This window comes from Macaca nemestrina, chromosome 12 (assembly GCF_043159975.1).
Source record: "Macaca nemestrina isolate mMacNem1 chromosome 12, mMacNem.hap1, whole genome shotgun sequence".
Taxonomy (NCBI): domain Eukaryota; kingdom Metazoa; phylum Chordata; class Mammalia; order Primates; family Cercopithecidae; genus Macaca; species Macaca nemestrina.
In genome coordinates, this window is record NC_092136.1 from 78,523,229 (window position 1) to 78,537,084 (window position 13,856).

The 13,856-nt window shown below is 44.6% G+C and overlaps 1 protein-coding gene across 23 annotated transcripts in view; it reads right to left on the bottom strand.

Annotated features, from left to right (window-relative positions):
• LOC105468948 (teneurin transmembrane protein 4) overlaps positions 1 to 13,856 on the bottom strand; it is a 3,228,145-nt gene that overhangs the window by 648,544 nt on the left and 2,565,745 nt on the right. For all 23 annotated transcript variants that reach the window (XM_071075888.1, XM_071075902.1, XM_071075903.1 and 20 more), the window contains one exon: positions 2,830 to 2,885. The gene's annotated coding sequence lies outside the window, so the exon portion shown is untranslated. The remainder of the gene's footprint in view (positions 1 to 2,829; positions 2,886 to 13,856) is intronic.

Sequence of the window (13,856 nt, forward strand, 5' to 3'; positions counted from 1 at the left end):
TCATCTGAGGTCAGGAGTTCAAGATAAGCCTGGCCAACATGGTGAAACCCTGTCTGTACTAAAAATATAAAAATTAGCTGGGGGTGATGGCGGGTACATGTAATCCCAGCTACTTGGGAGGCTGAGGCAGGAGAATCACTTGAACCTGGGAGGTAGAGGTTGCAGTGAGCCCAGAACCCGCCACTACACTCTAGCCTGGGTGACAAGAGCGAAACTCCGTCTCAAAAAAAAAAAAAAAAGAAGCTAAGTCAAGACATAAATGCAGGCGTGTTCCATTACACAAGGCATGGGTACCCCAGGTAGGCAATCACTGCCTGGAGCCAGCATCTTCTACGTAGACCACAAACACTGACTGGCCCTCTATACACTCAGCCCTGTGCTGCTACTGTGGGATGCACAAGGATGACACAGATAGGAGCTCATACCCCAGGGAGCGCATTGCCTCTGAGAAGGAGCAGAGGTGCTCCTGCTCAGAACACACCAGCCCCAGAACTGAGACAGTGCCCTGAGAGGAACAAAACCGAACAAACCCAGTCCTGTTACGTGAATGAACATTCTTGTAGCAGGGCTTGATAAGCCCGTTGCTAAGCCTACCTTGCTTCCTGTCACTGAGCACCTGGCTCTTGGCTCAGGAAAGATAATCACTCTGGGAACAAGCTCTCCTCAGGAGACCTGGCAGAATGCTCGCAGTCCAGGGCAAAACCTGCCTTTCAACAGAGCTTCACCTCCTCCCATGTCAGACAAGGGGAAACTCAACCCATAAAGGAAAGGGTTTGCACACACAAAGCTCTGCTGAGAGCCTGCAGTAGTAAGTGACCGCCCCGAGAAAGGAAGGAGCCCCAGCTCTCCCAGCTCAGAGTGTTTCCTAAACAAAGACCCTAAGTGTCCTCCCGTGACAACTCGAGACACGGGACACTCAGGTCCCAGGAGCACCTGCAGCTATCATCTGTCAGTCCCGACACCAGCACTGTCTGTGCTGAGGTTCAAGCAAAGAGATCAGACAAGCACTGGGGTGGGAGTGGGGGCTGCAGAGGGCAGGTGAGGGGGAAAAGGCTTTGGAGAGACCAATATGAATAGCAGACATTTTTGTCTGACCCCAAAGAAGAGGGCAAGGGAGAGCTGTGATCTGAGCCAAGATGAAAGAGTGATTGGCCTCCCCTACTAATCAAAGAGTTTAATGAGGCTTATTAAAAGCCCATTTCTAGGTGTTGTTGAAAAATTACACCCGTGTGTGTGTGTGTTTGTTTGTTTTTTTTTTTAATAAGAACTGCTTTCTAGGGATTAAACACACACACACTCCCCAAAAATCCCATACCCCACACATTCAGTCACATTCCCACAAAACCTGCGTATCATGTACATTACAGCATTCTGGGTGCATCTACATCAACCATGGTCACAATTCACAACATCCACATGTATTGTAAGACATAAAGGCCAGATCACTGAGGTCATTCATGCACCTTTTGAAATTACAGATGTTGAGGGACTCTAGAGCTTCATCCTCAAGGAGTTGTCATCCACATAAACAAACAGCATAGCCTCTAATCCACAGCATTCTCTGTGTCTTGCCTGAGGCAAGACAACTCAGCAAAAGCAGAAGCTACCAGGCTTGCTTTAGAGTCCAGGATCATTAAGCTTTGGTAAAAAAGCAGCAGTTTTATAGCAAGGTCACTGCACAAGAAGGGGCTGGGGGGCTGTGTCACTCCTTCCACTCATGGTGGATTCTCTCTGATATGCTAAATCCCAGCCACTTGGTAGAGCCAGTCCCGGGCCTGCAGCAGGTTTCCCTTGGTTCTCAGCTTACTGCAAGCTCACAGCTGCCTTCACTCTCAGGCAGAGAAAACACTGCTTTCTGGAACAATCAGCTAGATGCAGAAAAGAATCCCTTGCAGAAAATTATCCCACCACTAGAGTGGTGCTGATCTCCCCAACATGATACTCACTGCCAAGGGGTAGAATGCAACAATGACAATTCAGATGCTACAATTACCACGTGGAACAGTCTGCTGTTATTAGAAATAAATGTTTTGAAATTAGTAAATCTGGGTTTCAAGCCTAGCTCTGATTTCTTACTCAAGGTATGCCTTTGGCCCACTCTTTCAGCCATCGTTTTCTCCTTTGCAAAATCGCAGTAACAACTTCCTTCTACCTTATAGAGTTGTGGGAAAGACCCCAAAGCAGATGCTAGAAATTCTCATAATGAGACAATAATGGGAAAATGGAGGAACTCATTGATTGGGTTGTGAACTCCTCAAGGGCCTGTGTTGTATTTATCTTGTTCTCAGTGCCCAGTGCTGAGGCTGGGACTAAATACCCTGGGGAAAAACAGTGTGAAAGCAAGCAAGCAGAATGAGTGAATCCATGAGTTAAGTGGCTTGCCTAAGGTCACAGAGCAGGTCATTGCAGGACTTGAGCCCAGAAGTCTTGACCACACTAGTCCAGAGCTCTCTATTCTAGATGTATCAAACAGTTGGGTCTATTGAAGGGAGAGTGAGTGTCACAACAACTGCAGCATGGACCAGTTTTCAATAAGCCCCACTATTCCCAGAGAAAGACCCAATGTTGGCCAGGTATGGCCTAAAAGGACTTCACAGACTCACCTGTTAAACATGTCAACTCCACACTGGGAACAAACAGAAGCCACAAGTGCAAGTAATACTCAATTGCCTCAAACCGGCTCATCTTATTTAATGACTTGTGCAATACTGACTTGAATTGCACAAAACAGAAAAGTCACAAGCCTGGGACAATCCATCTGGCAGGGGTTAGGTCTTGCAGACTGGAAGCATATAGTGTTTTGGGTTCACTTTCAGCATCATTACTTACCTACTGACCAAGTGTCCGAGAGATCACTAGCCCTCTCTGATTCTCAGTTTGTCCATCTGCAAAACAAGAAGACAAACACAATTAATTCCTTGAGCTCGCTGGACTAAAATGCATCACAAGTTTTATGCCTAGAATTGGTTACCAACTACCTATGATTCCAGGTAACTGGGAAAACTGAGTGGTCAGGCGCTGCAAAATAACTAAAACATGAAGTGCAATAATAAATTAAGCATGATAATGAATAGTTATGTGTCAAGCAGGACACTCGCTGATGGTGCCCAACTCTCAGCGCAGAAAATTCAGCCTTCCAGTCATTTGGGCACTTTTTACTTTTCATAGATGTCAAAATATAAAAGACCATTAAAAATACCGGGAGAAATAAAGCAAAGAAAAGGGCCACAATCTCGACACATTCACTTCCAACAATTTGGGCTTTTTTTTTTTTTCTTCCTTCTATACATAGAGTTTATCATTTTTCAGAGCAGAGGTTATCAAGATATACTATATTAAAAAGCACCATGCCAATCATGATTTTCCTCTCTTGCCACCTGTGTTAGGCCATGACCATTGACCATTGCCCTTATTAACTCATTTTCCTTCCCATCCTTTTCATCAGTTTCCCCAAGGCCTTTCCAGGTGTGTGGTCAGGTCTCTGACAGGCACTGTCCATACCTGAGCCCAGAACAGTGAGAAGCAAGCAATCTGTTGGAGTCCTCGAACTGGCCTTTCCCTAGTCTAAGTTCAGTTGCTTCATCTGAAAAATAGGGAACCTGGACCGGCTGGTCACAGATACCCTTTTTAACTTGAAAAAGCAAGGCTAAGGAAAAGAGAAGGAAATTCATATATTTGAGTCCCTACTATGTGACAGCTATTGAGCTAATAATACCTACAGATATGATTTCATGACCCTTATAACTATCCTGGGAGATTTTATAGGCAAGAAAACTGCAGCTCAGCAAGGCTCAGCAAGCCGTCTAAGGCCGGATGCTGTAATTTTGGTACCCCATTCATATTTTTGCCATATCCATGTGTCACCTCTACTATCATTTACTAATTTTCCCAAATCAATTCATATTTTTTCTTAACTATATTTTTAAATAATTTTCAAAAAATATTTCTGCAGCTCTATTTCTGCCCTTTTTCTCCTATGAACAGCAACCTTGTGACTAAGACAAGTTCTGTAATTACAAAATGGTTGCTGCAGCATGAAGGAATTTGTCATTGAAACCATTCGAACAATAGGAAGTCATAGGTGTGAGGTGCTGTGTGTATATATATAGATATACACACACACACACACACACAATTTATTAAAATAAGTTTTGGAGTTGAAAATGCTCATCCATGTACTATGCGAACTCCCAGTGGTGCCCCTGCTACACTTTGGGGAGCTGGTCTGAAGTCCTTCAATGCACTGTGACTTCAGAACTGAAGTCTTTCATCTTTCAAAGCTGAAAACGTAAAAATGCCTAATACTTAGTCTATGTCAAGAAAGTCACCAGGGTCACACAGCTAGTAACTGAAGGAGCCGGGACCAGGCCTCTGCTTGCCTGCTTCTAACCCATCCCAGTGCCCCAGGAGCACACTCAGCTTCCGTCCCCCTCCTCAGACCCCAGATATGCAATTCTGTGCCATATGGCCACCAATTAAGTTGTTTTCAAATCCAGGCAGGGTCATCCTGTTTTGTTATGTTGTCCTCAGCTTTTCCATAAAGTGACTAGATTATATCGATACTTATTTACATTCCCAAAAGGGCGCTTTAGTATAAAGCTGCATCATTTCTAAAACCATGTTTTGAAAATATGAACTGAAAGTGATTCTTTCTTCAATGATCCAAAATAGTAACTGAGGAAATAGAAAAGGCTGATAACCTAATACCCAGGAATGCCATTGCCACTTCAAATGAGTATAAAATCCCAAGCCGGTGAGGGGAAGTGGGAGAAAGTGACAAAGTGACTGTACTGGACACTGATCGAAGCTGTTGTCTAGTGTCTTTTTAAAGCTCTAAGCTTCCATTTCCTGTCATCTGGTTTTAAATTAATTGGCATGAATTTTTTATGACCAGAGAGCAAACAGGTTGAACGTCCCATAGAACTGGGTTGGGCTTGCTTTCTGCTGAGCTGCCCATTTCTGCACTGAATATGAGCTACAAACTGTGCAGAAACAGGAACACAAACAGACCCCCCTATTCATTCTCTGTCCAATGACACCTCTTCCAGGAAGCCTTCTCCCACCAACCAGAGTCAGAATTAGTCCCCCTCCTCTGGCTTCCCTCACAGCAACGCTTATTACAGACTCTGTTACACTGCAGTCATGCATTGTTTTCTTTTTTTAAAAAAGTATTTTCTTTCTGGCTATTTACTAAATACAATAAAAACTCAACACCGTCAATATGATTTCAGATATAATTCCTTTTAAGCCTTTTTGTATGAATACTTACACACACAGACATCCACACAATGTACATTCAGATGTTTTACAAACTGAGATCATACCATACAAGCTAATTTTAATCTATCTTTAATTTAGTAAAATAGCATGCTTTTCAATGGTTACATAGATTTATAATTAATATCCTACTGATGGACATAGTGTTGTTTCTAATTTTTCACTAGTGTAAATACTCTAATATCTTTGTACATATTTCTTGTAGGGTTGTTTGATTATATGCTTCTACTGTATTGCTTAACATTTAAAAAAATTATAGCTGCTCCTCACCTGAATGTATCATTTGTCATTTTTACCAGCAGTATATGAACATGCCAATTCCTCTCGCTCTCCTAAATATTAGGCATTAGCATACTTTAAAACATCTCTATTGATGCGATAGGTAAATGGTACCTAATTATTTTAATCTGCCTCTCTTGAATATCAGTTAAACATCTTTCTCTTGGTTTCTTGTTCATCACACTTCTTCTTTGGGAATTGCATGTTCACTGTGCTTTACTCATTGTGGGTGTTAGTCTCTCTTTGGTTGCTACATGAGAGTTTGCTATTTGTCTTTTACCCTGATGATTTTGTAGCTTGCTTCCAGTATGTCTAATCACAGTAAAGGGTACCAACATCTACTTGTTGTTCCCACCAGAATTCTGGGTACCTATTTTGACACCCCCCGGCATGTCACTACTCACAGCCTATCAGTCACCAAATCCTATCAGTTCTACCTCCTAAATACACCTTAATTTGGCTCCTTTCCCTCCTTCTCCAGCACCACACCCTCATTCATGATACCATCATCTCCCTAGGGGACTTCCGCAGTGGCCTCCCACTAGTCTCCCACATCTTCTACTCCAATTTTCTCACCACCTCAAGCCAGAAGGATTTTTTTAATGCAAATTGGGTTATATTTTCTGCCTAAAACTTTCTGACAGTTTCCTATTCTACTGAAGATAAAATCCAAAGTCCTTCATGTGTTCCTGTGCCTCACAAGGCTCCTTCCAGAACCTGGCTGCTGTACTGCTCAGGTATTGCAGATACATCCATCTGCCCCACAGTCTCTGTAACTGAGCCAACTGGCCCCCGTTCAGGCTTGCTAATGGATCAAGACCCTGGGTGCTGCTCCCTCGGGCTGAAAGGTTGTTTGCTCTCCTCTCTGCCTGGCTGACCCAAATGAACCCTTCAGGCTTCTCAACTCCAATGCCGTCTCCTCTGAGAAGCCCTGAACCCCCAAGTTAAATAAGCCCCTCTGACTATTTGCTAGGATTTCCTTTGCAGCACATCTCACAATTGTATTTAAGCACTGTTTGGCATGGTTGGCTTAATGAGAACCAGGCTGTACGCTCTATGAATGACATGGTTTGAATCTGTGTCCCCACCCAAATCTCATGTCAAATTGTAATCCCCAATGCCACAGGCAGGGCCTAGTGAAAGGTGATTGGATCATGGGGTGGATTCTCATGAATGGTTTAGTACTATCCTCTTAGTACTGTCTTCTTGATGATGAGTTCTCTTGGCATCGCCCCCCATGCTCCCTCTTCCTCCTGCTCCAGCCATGTGAAGTATCGGCTTCCCCTTTGCCTTCTGCCATGATGGTAAGTTTCCTGAGGTCTCCCCAGAAGCCCAGCAGATGCGAGAACAGACTAATACAATCAGGACAGAGACTTGATCTCTCTTGTCTACCACTGTCTATGCAGAATTTAGCATGGTACTTAGCACATACTAGGCACTCATTGAATACTTGCTGGATTACTTTCTTTAAAAATATTTTTTAAAAATATTTAAATAACCTATCTATTTCAAGGATCAAGCAATTACCTCTAGGTTTTCACAGAAGTTAACACAGGTCTTCATACAGAAAGCAGCTCCAGTGACAAACCAGTCCTGTCTTCAAATGTGCAGGGTCTAATTTAAGGGTCTATTCATGAAGGACTGTTCCATTTCTCTCCACGTACAAAATTCAAAGCCCTGGCTTGGGCAGCCACAAGAACACTATGGTGAACATATCTGAAAAAGTCCATGTCTCATGCTTTTCTCCAGCTCCTTCCTCTCTCCACCCTATGTTTTGCCTCTATTCAATGAATGCCTTATCTTAAATGGACTTAATTTCAAATTATATATTATATCTAATATAGTATACCAAATTATATCTAATTCACTGCCTTCTCTCCCAACATTTTAAAACCAATTTACATTACTAGCATGATTGACTTGATGGTTCTCTATAGATCAATACCTATATTTATGAATATTAAGTTACTTTCTTGAATTAATTGTTGGTCAGAGAGGCTCAGTACTTCCCTAACGACATCTCTTCCCTGCTCCCTGAGTCTACCTTGTACTCAATTCAGCATTTGGTTCACTGAACTAACTGAAATTGTACTTCCCCACTTTCCTGTAGGGTCTCCAGGTTGTAAGTCAGAGATCGGGCTGTGGTGCAGAGCACCATTTCTTCTCAAGCTCACCACAAAGTACCTTGGGCATAATGATCAGTTGCACGTAAGGTGTTGATGCCCTCACTTTGGTCATCTTAGGCCACTAACATACTAGTGCAAGGAGTAGAAGGAGGCCAGAAGGTCAGAGATTTACTGGGGCCTATTATGTAGGGCTTAGGAACTCACTCATGCCAAGGAGGCACAGGATAAGAATAAAAGCTCATTTCCTGCCCAGGAAGAAATTGGGTTTTAGCTGGGAAGACAAGACCAAGATGCAGTAAATAGTCTTGGCCTTGACTGTGTCTGAAGGCTCCTCTCTTCAAGATTCTGCTTCAAGAATCTACTTCAAGATTCCTTTTATTTAAGCATCACTCTATATAGAGTGTCCTTCTTCAGCTAAAGATCCCAGGAAGAGGAACTGGAATAACTGGTGAGGTCCACTAGGTCTTTGTTAAATGTTGCATTGGCTCTGGAATCAGAGTTTGGATTTGACCCCTGGTTCTATTTCCTCCTCTCTGGGTGACCTTGGGTGGCATATTTAACCTCCCTAAGTCTCTGTGTTTTCATTTGAAATGTGGGGATAGTAAAAGTACCTACCCCTGGGTTGCTGCAGTACTTATATGTCTATGACCTAGCAAAGGCTCAACGAATGTTGGTGAATATTATTCTAATTGCTAGACTGTGATAATCCTAGTTAACAATAAGGTATTTACTGTGTACCAGACATTGTCCTAAGCACTTTACAATATTTTAACTCATTTAACCCTTATAAATAATTCTGTGAGTTAAGTACTACTATTTGCCTCATTTTATAGATAGAAACTGGGGTAGTGAGAGGCTAACAAAATTGCCTGAAGTCACAAAATAAATGTTGGAGCCAGGATTTTGAACCCAGGCAGTCTGGCTCCAGAAGTCATGCTCTAAACCATTAGACTATTAATCATAATAATAATTATATAATGACTTACTATAATTTTTAGTTACTAATAATCACTATTCATTGTTATTAATGATGGGTGGCTGGCCCACTCATATAGGTCCCCAGGCAGCTGGGGTGATTGGGATGGGGTTTGGGTTGGTTGGGTGTTTGGAAGATATCCAAGCTCACTGAAGTTCAAGAGTCTTCCAGTTCCAGGCAGGAACCAAGGATATGAATAGAAAACCAGGGCAGAAGGCCAGTTCTGTGTGTTGGGCTAATATGGTAGGAGTGGGAATGGAAAATGAGATGGCCTGGTAAGCCCTGGGTACTTTGGGAAAAGGGTTGGAAGAAGGACACCTGAACTTCCAGGCTTCACCTACCAGCAGGGCTGAGGCTTCCACTTGGTGTCTCACTGTATCAAGGCGGACTCTAGGGCTAAGTGGGTCACAACTTGCAAGGGAAAGGTCCCAGTAACTTAGCAAAGAAGGGCTAGAGAAGGTGCAAGCTAATGTCTTCTTTCTGGAAGTCTCTGCTGTCCCTGCTCACAAAGTCCCAAGAATCCTGAGGCTCAGAGATGCTTCTTGAGCTGGAAGTATCTACTCTTGAGATGCGAAAGGCAATTTCAGGAAATTCTGTTGATTTAAGCTGAGTTGCTTGCACTGCCACTGGATGTCTGAGTAAAGATGTGTTCTCCTCCAGGGACCATGGTCTGTCAATTCCAGTGTTATCATTCATTGTCGGGGCTTGGATATTCCCCCCGGACATCCACTGCTGATCAGATCCTTGAAACATGCTCACTTTGGTTTTCTTTAGAGTCAAAGATTTTGTCCTTTCTCCCTCCCTCTTGTTTAGGTACCATTTTTGAGACCAGTCTTGGTGGTGTGAAGCAATTTAGGATGAGAACATTGTACTGCAGCCACAGGACCTCAGCCTCAACAACCTACCAACCTACTAACCTACCATGGCTTAGTGGGGCCAAGAGTGAAATCCTAATGTATTAACTGGCCTCGAAAGACCAGCTGCATCCTCCTCTGGGTGCTCTCATCACAGCTGCCTCCCCTGCAGGTGCTCCCCAGCTGAGGACACTCTGCATCAACTTCCTCTCAGAGTGAGATCATTTTCTGTGTTGTGCAACAGAAATAACAGATTTTCTTATTTACCTAAAAACATGGAAAGTCTAAGAACAATCTAAGAGGTTGCCTCATACTGTCATTTCTTTTCAACCAGGCCCACAGAACCACGTGAGAGAGATTTTTAATAGAAAAACAAAAACAAGGAAGTCAGCTCTTCTTGAAAGATCAACTTATCCACTCAGCAACTTTCTACTCACCCTCTTGCATTTAATAAGCAATGCTGGTTGCTTACTCTGAACATCAGACTCAGATTGCAATTGGTGGCTGGGAAGAGTGAAAAGAGCATGGGCCTGATCCATGTTCAAATCCCAGTTCTGACTCATGGAAGTTTTGTGACATTGAGAGAGTTACTTAACTCCTCTGAGCATCAGCTTCTTTATCTGCAAAGTGAAGATCTTTATCCCAGCCTTTCAGAGCTGGTGAGAGAATTGGCATTTCTCAAACATTGAGTTGAGGCCTTCAAGTCAGTCCTTAAGAATATTCACTGCTTTTACCATGTCTACTACCAATCATGGTTAATAAGACATGCTCACTGCACTAAAAAGGTCCAAAATGTTACTGGTGGATGGGAAGCCTGTTATCTATAGTGGGATCCAGTGAGGAAGAGGTCAACTCTACTGGGATGGAATGGGCAAGAGAGACTTCAAGGGAGACTCATGAGCACAATCTTTTCAAAACGAAAGGTCTGTGGCAACAGGCATAAAATGTGGATACACCCTGAGAAGCACAAGCTTTAGAAGGAGATGCGGAACCTCTGATCGAGCACAGGGACTACAAAGGGCTCAGGGGCCAGCTTCTAGCAATGCGGTCATCCACCAAAGGCTTTTAAGCTGGGCAAAGAGAAGGCCAGATTTGTCCTTGAGATAATCACTCTGGCTGCTTTCAAGACAGACTAGAGGGATGAGGCTGGGAGGGAGGCTGGAACAAATAAAGCTGCAGAGCCAAGGCTGATCTAGGCCCAAGGAAAGGGTCCCTAACTTCATTTGTGAAGCCACTGGTCACCCTTGCCAGCTTCTTCTAGCAGCCTGGCTACAGCAGCCCAGTTCCTGAAGGCTGTGGACCTGGCTGCCTCAGAGCTGACCTGTGGAGGCTCCTTTCAGGCACCAACTGCAAAACCATCCACCCGAACTGTTCCTCTCTGACTCTGCTGGCGCAGGGGCTCCTCTGCTTTAGGCCCTCTGATCCCTGCACCACTCGAGTCTGGAGCCATGGACGGGGTGATTGAGCTGCTGCCCTAGCCTGTACCAGTCCAGTTAATTCAATTCCATGCAGTTAAATGATGTTTATGTGTGGATCCTATGCTCAGCTTTGAGGGTCACATGAGACTGTAAGAGACAAGGCACACGAGGTTTATAGTAAAGGAGACACAGCTGTTCTGTAACCCAAAGCTGAGTGTTGGAATGTGCTCAAGAGAGGGCCGAGTGACAGTGCTCTACTCAGGGATATGGGAGACAGGGCCAGGGACCCTCCTTGGCAGCATCAGAAAAGCTTTTTGGAAGAGGAGCGCACTTGCCTGGGCCTGGAGACTAAGAAGGCCCTTGGTAGTCAAAGGATGAGAAAGGGGCCTTTAGGCTGAGGGAAGCCGTGTGGGGAAAGTGCTGTTGCCTGTAGTGGCTAGACCACAGGAAGGAAAGGAGGTGACAGAAGACCAGGGCAAGATAGGTGGGCTGAGGTCATGCTGGGAGGGGTCTGAGGTCCCTTTCTACTTTCTTCCCTAAGGCAAGAAATGGTCACATAAGGAGAAAGACATTAATTTTCATTCAGTACCTACTATGCCCCTGGTAGTGTGCATTAGATGAACCCTACATGTACACATTTAGTCTGCATTTTATAACTATCCTCAGAAGCAGATATTATCACCATGCCCATTTACAACCAAAGAAACCAAGGCTTAGAGGGATTATGTAGCCTACCCAAGGCCACTGAAGCAGAAATGGAACTCAAATATATGTATTCCAGCCCAATGATGCCCACTCTGTATAATACCAACTCCCTAAATGATGGAGGCAGATGTATGTCCTTCATTCAAACAGCCAAGAAAACCTAGACTCATCATCACCACCACTGCTGCCATAGTTATGGACTCCAAATTTTATTTCGTAAGGGAGGAAACGTACCAGATGTGCCTCTTTGTAACAGGATCTTTTAAGATTCCCGAGGATATATGTTTAATTAAAATCAACCACTGTCAGATCACCTGTGCTCACTGACGGCTTACAATGTGCAAGGTGCTTCCACTCCATGCTCATAGTAACCATCACAACAACCCTATACAGTTGGTTTTACTCCCAAAGTTTTATAACTGAGGACACGGCGGCTCAGAGAGGCAATGAGATTTGCCCCAGTTGCACAGAGTGGCAGTGGGTACGAGAAGCACGTGTTGTGGTGCTTGAGCCCACCTGTTCACCTCAAACTCAGAGGGCCAACAACCCAATCCTCACGTTTTCTCTCCGAAGGGTCCTCTTCTGCTGATCCCCATCTCAATAAGTGATGCCACCTTCCACCAGCTGCATAAGCTAGAAACCTAGGTCACTCCTGACATCCCTCTCTCCTGCACTGAACCCCCCAGATCTAAGCCATCGTTGAGTCCTGCTGGTTCTAACTCCTCAGTCTCTCCCGATTCTGTCCACTTCTCATCATCTCTGTTTCTACTACCCTATTCAAGTCACAGTCATCTCTCACCTGAGCTTCCACAATGGCCTCCCAACCAGTCTCCCTGCACTCGTCCTCATAGAAGACGTGACCCCAGCCCTGGTGATGGGCCCCAGCATGGCTCAGCCCCTCTCAGCAGCCCCGTTTCCTTTTGCTCTGCCATTCTTTCCTTTCCTCAAACACTCCATTTTGTGTGACCCTAGGCTTTTTGCTCTCTGTGTCTCAGCTGCCTTCTCTGCAAAACAACAAGAATTGCCCAGGCCGCCGAGATCCGAGATTCCCCACCAAGGATCTGCAGGATGGGGAGGACGAAAACTGAGAGGATATGGAGCCCTAGAGATCCGAGCAGCACCGTGCCCTCCCACACAGGAGAACTCAACTTGGAGCCAAGGCCGGTGGGAGGGCAGGAGCCTGCACTGCCTCTCCTCCCACCCCATCCCAGGCTTCTCAGACAGCTTCAGCCACTGACAATTAGGAGATGTTGATCTGATGTAACTGAAGGCCAACCAGGCTGCACAGGGCCCAGGGAATTGCCTTAGAAGCTGCTACTGGTGAGAAGGTGGCTCAGGCTGGGTGGAGGGGCCCAAGGCAGAGCTTGGCACTGAATGAGGGGCCTCGGGCCTAATCCTCAAGGAGTCTGGAGTCCCAGGAGTTCGGGCAGCCTGGAGATCAAGGGCCTTCGCCTTTTTGTCCCATGGACCTCTTTGAAACTTGTAAACCCCTTCTCAGAAAAATGTTTCTAAATTCGTAAAATGAAAATAAGATTACAAAGAAAACCAATTATATTTAAATAGCTATCAAAATGTTAAAATGAGAAATTTGTGAGACAGTTAGATTTTTCTTCCTTTTTCAGTCATAACAAGATCTAACGGTAGGTCTAATAACTATCATAACCTTGAGGTAGTGATGAGTGTAAGTGATATTTTGAGGTATCTGCAACAACTATAATGGGATACAAAAATATCTGATTCCTCCTGGTAACAAAGTCCCAGAGATTGCTAATGCTATTGTGTTTTATTACCCATATTCACAGCGGCAGAAAATGCTAACTTTCAGTTATTTTTTCCCAGCCACATGCTCACATTACCAACTTCTAATTTAGGGCAGTGACCTCACTTTACAGAAGAGGAAAACTGGAGCTCCCAAAGGGGCAGGGGCTTGCACAGGGCTACACGGCACGTTAGAGTTAACTCAAGGCTAGCACAGGCCCCTGCTGCCCCCCAGGCCACACCACCCACTCTGCAGAGCCACCTCCCAAGTGCGAGACCCACAGAACAATCATTTCACTTCTCTGGGCCTTGGTTTCCTCACCTGTAAAATGGGAATAACCACACCCACTTCTGCAAGCTGCTGTGAGGACGGAATGAGAAAAGAAGCAGGAAAGGGCCTTGTTACCTGGACAGTGCTCTATAGTTGGGTATATATCAGTAGCAGGCAAGTAATTACTATGCA